The 9,410-nt window shown below is 37.2% G+C and overlaps 1 pseudogene; it reads left to right on the top strand.

Moving 5' to 3' along the window:
- Positions 1 to 8,317: 8,317 nt before the first annotated feature.
- LOC138388637 (small nucleolar RNA U13) lies at positions 8,318 to 8,407 on the top strand (annotated as a pseudogene).
- Positions 8,408 to 9,410: the final 1,003 nt, after the last annotated feature.

The raw sequence follows: 9,410 nt of genomic DNA, 5'->3' as shown, positions 1-9,410 counted from the left end.
CTGATGCCATGTGAGAAAGACTCAACTGGCCACTGCTGTCTTTAAAGACAGAAGAGAGGCCACAAACCCTCTAGAATGCAGGCAGCCTCTAGAAATGGAAAAGCAAGGAAAATTCAGTTTCCCTAGAGCTTCCAGAAGGAACACAGTCCTGCTAACCCTTCATTTTAGCTCAGTGAGACCTATTTCAGACTTCTGACCTCCAAAACCATAAGATAATAAATTTGTGTTGCTTTAAGCCACCACGGTTATAGTTACAGCAGCCATAGGAAACTAATGCAATATCCTTTAAAGATTAGGAAATGAATGCACAAGAAGTTCATTAACTTGCTAGTAAGTGGCTAGTTTAGGGTCTGAACTCTGGACTCATGTTAACTGCACTGTAGTGAGGTTCTGGATTGAAGAACTAGGACTTGGCAGGATTTGGTGACTATTTAATATGCAAGGATTCGGGGGATGAAGAAATCTAGGATTCCACCAAGGTTTCCAGGTTAAGCTACTGTTGGGGAAGTGACACCACTCGCTGATGAAAAGATAAGAAGCAACTGAACAATAAACAACTGTGGGAGAAGCCTAAGACACATTTGTATTTAATTTGCATACTCACATCCGGATTCTGCCAGTAGTCAAGCCAAACTACGCTAGTTCCTCCTAAGGAATAATATCCTCAAGATAATCTTCTCTATGGCTCCTATTCTAGAACAAGGGATGCAGAGTTGAGACAAGGAGATGGAAAAAGAGCATGTGAGAGGCCTTGACTAACAGGGTTAGCCTTTATCTTTTTTGAATCTTAAAATATCATTGATTTGTTTGAAGAAGAATTACATTTTATAGTCCAGCTCTATGAGGAATTCCAATGTGATTCAAGTGTTTTAATACGCTTAAATAAGAGGATTCTTAATGCTGTGACTAGTTTTTAATTGGGACCTTATTAAATACCCTATCATGTAAACAGGAAATCATTTCAGTTTAAGAGTGTTTTAGTTTCCATAAGGATATAGCAAAAGCCTTTATCTTTTCATAAAGGACTTCTTTGTGGTGTGAGAATTATTATTGAGTTGTCACTTCTCTTCAATACCATGAATTTCCCTCAAAATCAACTTAGAAAGTAGCTGCCTATCAAACAATTCTAATTTCCTCTTCTTCGATCCACAATACAATATGGAGCCTTCAGGAACCTTCTTTGGGAGACTTTCTTCTTATTTTAAGTTCAGAGGAAACTGTCCTACTGGCCAATATGGCTAAAACTCCCTGCCTGTGGGAGGCTATGTTATGTGAGTGGGAACTCACAGGCTTTGGAGTTTCAATGCTGGTTCTGCTGCTTGCTTGTCTGTGTGATCTTGGACAAGGTACTTAATCCCTCTGAGCTTTCTTTCCTCATTCGTAAAATGATGATACAATTTCTATCTCTTGGGGTTACTGTGATGATTAAATGAGACACGTATATAAAAGTTCTGGTACATGAAAGGCATTTAATCAACATTTCTTTAACTTTTAAATGAGAAAAGCCTATGGTAAAGAGAAGGGGGGAAATCTGCCTATAATATATCACTACCTATTATAGGAAGTCACTTTTGCACTGTACATTTTTATCTCTTCTAAGATGTGGCTCAGTCGTGGCAGCTACTTGCCAAGTAAAATGGAGATCTCTGACATCCACCACGTAGCTCAGCTGGTTTATTATCCAGGTTGAAATCCTGAGCTCCCAAGCTCTGCAAAGCCTGCTGGAGTGACAGCTACACTTACACAAGGACAGCTGGGATCAAACTTCCACTGCTCTTCTAGGGCCATTCAACCCAACCAGGCCATTGTGTGTAACCCATGTAAAAGCAGGCCCCCATGAGCTCCAGTCTCAAACCACAGTTGTACTCAAACAACACAAGTTCAGTGGGAAACATAAAATGGAAGAATCAAATATTTTCATCTCTTTTCTAAATTATCTGCCTTCTACAACTACTCATAGCTCTGGTCTTCTCTCAAAAAGCCACGTTTTACTCCCTTACTTTATCCAGATCTCTGCTAAAGTGTCACCTGTTCAAAGAGGCCTCCCTGACATTTTCACCTAATACTGTGATGTTATGATATATACATGTTGGGTTTTGTCCACAGGTCCTGGCTCATAACTCCCATAGCCCTTGCTACAATTTTTCGTATGTTGGAGCACGTTAGGCCTCAGGAACAGGCCTCAGGAAACAGAATCTCTCTCTTTAATCTTCTCCTGTTCTCCTTTCACCTGCTCAAGGCAGGACTGTAATCTGATTGTGGGTCAAAAGACCCTCATTCCAGGGAGGGGCCTGGCCCATATCCTGGAGGAAGGAATGCTGCCCAGAGAGGCATGAAAAAGTCTAAACAGACAGGCCTTGCTGGAGTTAGATTTTTGTCTAAACATATTTCTACACAGTTGTCAATCATACCTATCCACTGAAGGAAGTCTCCATAAAAGATCCATGGACAGGGTTCAGAGAGCTTCTAGATAGCCGAACACATGGAGGTTCCTGAAGAGTGGTGCACCCGGGGAGGGCATGGAAGTTTCACACCCCTTCCCCCATCCTTCACCCTATGCAGCTCTTTATCTGTATCCTTTGGAGTATCCTCTATAATAAACCAGTGAATGTAAGTAAGTGTTTCCCTGAGTTCTGTGAGCTGCTCCAGCAACTGAATTGAACCCAAAAAGGGGGTCACGGGAACCCCAACTTGAAACCAGATGGTCAGAAGTTCTGAAAGGCCAGACTTGTGACTGCTGCCTGAAGAGAGAGGTGCAGTTTTGGGGACTGAGTCCTCAACCTGTGGGATCTGGTGCTATCTCCAGACACACAGTGTGGGAACCGCATCGGAGGACACCCAGCTGGTGTCTGCTGCTTGCTGTGTGGGGAAAAACTCCCACACGTTTGGTCATAGAAGTCGTCTTCTGTGTTGATGACTATTGTGGTCTGAGAACAGAGGAAAAACATGATTTGAGTTTTTCCTGAACAAACAGCATCTCCTATTTCTTTCCCTTTGTCCTTCTTAGTATTTCTTCATAGATCTTATTGCTATCTGAAACTCTATCATAGATTTATGTTTATTTGAATATTGTCTGTTTCTTCAACTCTCATGTAAGCTGAAGGAAGACAAGGTGTTTTGTTATGATTATTATAAACATAATTCATGGCTGCTTACCTAGCACTTAAAACTGGTCTGGGCACATAAGACATGTGCAATAAATTTTTGTTAGCTGAATGGCAAAAGATTAGTTTTTTAGAAAAATAATACATATTATTTATATTATTTATTGAGTCAGGCCACCCCAAATTCTCTGAGTTAAGCACTACTATTATCCTGCCCATGTTACGGGAGAGGAAACCAAGCTTTCATGAGCTCAAAGAGCCTGTCCAGAGACACTCAGACTGCATGCAGTGGGATTGGAAATCAAACCTACACCTGTGCTCTTAATCCCTGCACCAATCGCATCCCTCTCTGGAGAGTTAAGAGTGAACAAGTGACTAGACCAAAGGGCCTTTAAGAGCACATCAAAATATGTGGTGCCATTAAGTAATATGAAAGCATCATACAATGTTGTTAAAAAGTAAAGCATTTTAACTATTAGGAAGTAAGTTTGCCAACCTCTCACTGGACCCTCAGAAGGAAATGGATATGTAACTCAAGTAGACAAGCAAAGAATAAACATAGTCTACAAAGGGAAGTATCCTTTTACCTTGACCATTGGAGCCAACATAGATTGACCTTATAAGGTAAGGGTCTATTTGGAACACTAGAAACCTCCTCTGCTCCAAACTGCCTGCTCTGTTCCTGTCCAAAAGGCACGCTGCAGCAGGTTATTGCTCAGAAAAGTGAGTTCATGTTGAGAGCAGAGGGAGCCGTTTATGTAAAGACAAGAAGTAAATGGCTGAGACAAAAGCACAAAAGCTTGTGGTCATGTGAGGAAGGTCATCTCAAGTTCTGGGGTAGGTTTGCTTAAGACTGACACAGGTTTTTAGAGAATAAGGAAGAGTGCCTATGAAGTTAGGACAAGACATACCCACAGAGCCAGTTTCTCTCTTCTCTGAGTACTTTGCACACACCATGTTAGGTAATTATTAGTTTATCTGATTTCACTTGCTTCTCTCTGAGATATTTCCCAAGAGTGAATGTGCTTTGTTTTCCTCTGTATCGCCAGCACCTACCACAGTGCTTAGTATATTTCAGATTTCAATAAATATTTGTTAAATACATATATGATAGAAAACAAAGTTATTTTTGATCACTTAAGTACCAAGATAATATGTTTTTTAAATTGTCATTACTTTAAACTTTTGGCTCATACATACCTTTTAGCAGAGATATGGAAGAATGTCTAAAAATTATCAGCTTTATATTCAGGAAATTCTGGGTTTAACCTGGCCCTTAATATTCAATGCCCTGGGAAAATCTGTTAACCTTTCCAAACTTAACTTTATTCATCTGTACATTGGAGATAACCACTCAGGATTGTTGTGAGGATAGTATAAAGCCCTTTTCCCAGGTTTGACAATAGAAAACTTTCAATAAATGCTATGTATTACTTTTAGAAAATGTTTTCAGGTAATTGTCTCAGTTTAATCTTCTTCCATTGAGCCTTGCTGGAGCTCTGGTAAATAATTTACTAACCATTTTCCAAGGTAAAAAAAGTTGAAAGTTGCCCAGGCATGGTGGCTCATGCCTGTAATCCTAGCACTTTGGGAGGCCGAGGCAAGAGGACCACTTGAGTGTAGGAGTTCGAGACCAGCCTGAGCAAGGGTGAGACCCTATCTCTTCTAAAAATAGAAAAATTAGCCAGAGATGTGGCACTCATCTGTAGTCCCAGCTACTCAGGAGGCTGAGGCAGGAGGATCGCTTGAGCCCAGGAATTGGAGGTTGCAGTGAGCTATGATGATGCCACTGCACTCTACCAGGGTGACCTAGCAACACTCTATCTCAAAAAAATAAAAAATAAAAAATAAATTGAAAGTTAAGAAAGATATAATGACTACATAGGAATTTAATACTTTAGCATGTTAAAATTACCATCAACAGAACTGAAACAAATAGCAAACTAGAAAAAGTGTTTGCAATAAATAAAATAAATATTTAATATTTAAAGAGGTCAATCAATGTGAAAATTGTTTAAGCCCTACAAAGAAGGTAAGCAATCTTAAAAGATAATTCACCAAAGAAGAAATTTTAATGGCTGAGAAACTAGAAAATTAAAATAAATCTTTTATACTTGTCCATAATGTAAGAAATATCTAACAGAACAATGGATCATTTTTTAATATTGAATTAGCAAGAACAAAAGAGATAGAAGACAAGAAGGAAAGAGGGACAAAGAGAAGGAGAAGGAAAAAAGAAAGGAAGGGGTGGAAAAGAGGGGAGTAGGGAGAAAGGGAAGGACGGAGAAAGGAAAAAAAGAAAGAAAATTAAAATGTGCAAATTGTACACTTTCAACAGGGGTTTTATATATATGGGCCAATGGGAATAAAAATTGAAAGACATTTCCTGAAAAAAATGTGGCAATAATATGAAGCACATTTAAAAAATGTATGCCCTTTGACTTAGTATCTGTGGATCCAGAATCTATTCTAAGGAAATAATTCAGGATTACATAAGATATATATTAATATATGTGATGACATTCATGTCAGAGTAATCTTAAAAGGGTAAAATATGGAAAAAATACAAATGTTAAATTATTATACTGTAGGAAATGCAGTCACTAAACATATTTTTTAAAATATATATAATATCTTGGGAAATTACTTAAGCTAATGCTCAGAAAAATAGTGGAAATGTAAAAAAATTGGCTTTTTTAGGGGGGATTGGGGACATTTTTATGAAATGTTGTGATTCTAATTATGTACATATCTGTGCATATGTATAAAATGCTATATTTCATTGATTCTAATGTATACATTTTGAAATTAGGATCCATCTAAAATCAGTACTATATTAGATTCAGTGAAATATTGTTTATTTATGAAACTATCTCTAGGTACTTGGTGCTATTATGGGTAATTTCATTTTCTTCTTTATAGTTTGTTGTTTTCACAAATCCACAATAAATGGATTTTACTGATATAATAATACTTAGAAAGTAAATAAAAATAAATAACTGACTGCCTGATCAAATACCCTATGAAAGAGGTGTCAGTGTATAAGAACCAAAATCAAACAAATAGTCAAAAGAAGAGGAAAGAGATATGAAGTAGGGTCAGCAGTAATAGCAATTGGAAGCAATAGTGTGCTGCTGGAAAGTGGGGGAGGAGGAGGGTTATGGGTTGCATAGTGTCTCTCAAAAGAGGTTGTAGTCCTAACCTCCCCGTAACTGTAAATGTGACCTTATTTGGAAATAGTTTTTACAGATGATCAAGTTAATATGAGGTCATTAAGGTGGGCCCTAATCTAATATGACAGTGTATAAAAAGGAAAGATTTGGACAGAGACAAACACATTGGGAGAATGTCATGTGAAGATGAAGGCAGAGATTACAGTGATGTAGATACAAGTCAAGGAACGTCAAAGATTCTCCACAAACCACCAGAAGCTAAGAGAAGGATATGGAACAAATTGTCCCTCATAGCCCCCAGAAGGAACCTACCCTGCCAACACTTTTTTCTCAGACTTCTAGTTTCCAGAATTGTGAGACAACAAATTTCTGTTGTTTAAGCTGCCCACTTAGTTACAACAGCCCAAAGGAAAAAGAAAAAAGAAAAAAATCCACCTAAAGCTAATTTGTTATGTTAAAATAGACAATATAACCTCAAGTTTCCTAAAAATAGTTAATAGTGTTCCTGGATGCATGTATTTCATTCTTGAGGAGGCAATGGATTACTATAGACTATATAGAAGACATGTTTCCTTCCTCTGCCTTAGAGATGTACTTCCAAGGCAAGATGTCGGGTAAGGTAAGCGGTATCTCGGAGACTGAACTGAGAAAAGAAAGGATGCTAAGCATTTGCATAGGGCAAGAGAAGGTCTGAAATCAAAACGTGAGTAGCAATAGCATTGTTCTGCTAGTAGCTCCATGCAGAGATGTCCTGCGAGGCTGTGGAGCCCATGGGAAAAGGATCCCAGATCTTGCTCCCTTAGACGGCCAGCTGTTTAAAGTGGGCAAACAGTGTAAGGCAGATGATTTTGATAATTCCCCAGGATTTCTACGTTTATTTTTTAGCCAGAACCCTTTCCCTGTGGTAGTGTTGAAGGGGGTCAACAGAGGTCTGCAGCAACATCACTTGGAGTATTTACTTGAAATTCCCGTTTCTGCCCCTACACCAGCTCCCCAGGTGATTCCTTAAGAAAAACTCTAGGGTGGAGCAGCTTTCCTCGGCTCCTCTGTTGTCCAGGTTGTAACACACAAAGTTACAACATACAAAGTTTGATTGATTGGTTAGTTTTTATAGGGTATGCATTCCTCCACATTCGACATTTTTCTTTGTGCCAAGAAAGAATCTAGAGACATCTGGAACTCTAACAGAGTAATTGAAGCTATGGATCAAAATGTAGAAGTTATGAATTCACCTAGTGTTTTATTATGTCTTAGTCCATTTTTTGTTGCTTATAATAGAATACCTGAAACTGGATAACTTATAAAGAAAGAGAATTTATTTCTTACAGTTCTGGAGGATAAGAAGTCCAAAGTAAAGGGGCTGCATCTGGTGAAAGCCTTCGTGCTGGTGGGTACTCTCAGAGTCCTTAGAGTACCACATCGACAGGGCAGAGCATGCTAACATGCTGACTCAGGTGTCTCTTCTTCTTATAAAGCCACCAGTCCACCTCCTATGATAATCCATTAATCTATTAATCCGTTAATCTGTGAATGGATTAATCCATTCAGTCACCTCTTAAAGGCCCCACCTCTCAATACTGCCATATTGGGGATTAAGTTGCAAAATGAGTTTTAAAGGGGACATTGAAACCATTGCATTATAGGATGTGGGTTGTTTTGATGAGGGACAGGATCAAAATGGGAGGAAGATTAGAATATATATTATAAAATTAAGAAAAGTCTTAACTATATAATAATTGGGGAAAAATTACCAATTTCGTAGAAAAAAACATAAAGATAGTCATTATAAAATAAATGGCACAGTCCACAATGAAGATCTAATTATCATAAATTTTTATACAGCAAATAACAGTATCTAAATCCATAAGACAACAACTTCAAAAAATGCAATAAGTAGGCAAAAATAAAATTACAATATGAGACTTTAGCTTATCTTTGAAATTTAATAAAAATAAAAAACAAAGTGCCCTACAGCCAAAAAATTTTGAAGCTCTCTCTCAATTTGGTCAAGAAAAAATTCAAATCAAGAATTGTAAATAGATCCTTTTGTAGTTCATAAGGATGATCGGGTTTTCACACTCACATGTGAGATGTGCCTCTCTCAAACCTTGTTACAATATCTGTCTGATGTGAAAGAAAAAGAATTGTAAATAATTTAGAAAATAACAGCGACAAAATTGCAATCCTCAGAAACTGGGAAACTTTGAAAGCCATGAGGAAAATTCATAACATTAAACATTTTTATTATTAACAAAGCAAGAGTTAAGCTCTTAAATCAAACCATTTCAGAAAAAGAAAGCAAATGTAAACCAAGAAGAAAAAACGTGAAAGAAATAAAGATAAAAGCAGAAAAGCAATGAGTTAGAAAAAAAAGAAGAAACAGAGAGACAACTAATAAATACACCTAAGAATTGAATCTTAGAAAAACAACAATGAAATAGGTAGCTTAACTGGCTAATATAATTTTTTAAAGAGAGCACAAAAATGTATAACTGTAGAAGTGAGAAAAAATACACATACATAAATATAAAGGGAATTTTAAAATATTATAAGAAATCTGGATGAAACAGATTATTTTAATATAAATTACCAAATATATATATTACCAAAACTGACAGCAAAAAATATGGCGTCAAGGAGACCAAATACCACAAAAAAACAGAGAAAGTTGTCAAACACCTACCCTGTATAAAACACCAAATCCAGGCAATTTCACAGAGAACTTCAATCAACTTCTGTCACACCTACAAGGAACAAAGATTTCCAGCGCTAATAAAGTAGTTGCAAAGCATAAAGAAAAAAGGAAGACACCCAAACCGTTTTTACAAAGCCAGCATAACTTTGACACCAAAATCTGAAAATAATAACACAGAAAACTACAAACCAATATTTTAAGAATACTACTTAAAAATCAAAAATAAAATAATGGAAATAGAACCCAGCCATGCATTTAAAAAGATGATCAAGAGAGATTCACTGAAGAAATTTTAAAATTCGACATGTTGAAAGATCAAAGGAATGGCAACCTAAAGGAAAACACTGAGGCAAACTCAATAAATAAGTAGAAAGTTTATTTCGGCCAAGTTTGAGGACTGCAGCCCAGAAGCATAGATCCACGTTTCCCCGAGTACAT

This window comes from Eulemur rufifrons, chromosome 7, assembly GCF_041146395.1.
Source record: "Eulemur rufifrons isolate Redbay chromosome 7, OSU_ERuf_1, whole genome shotgun sequence".
Lineage (NCBI taxonomy): Eukaryota > Metazoa > Chordata > Mammalia > Primates > Lemuridae > Eulemur > Eulemur rufifrons.
The sequence above is the reverse complement of the archived record's forward strand: the minus strand, read 5'-3'. Positions and strand labels throughout refer to the sequence as shown.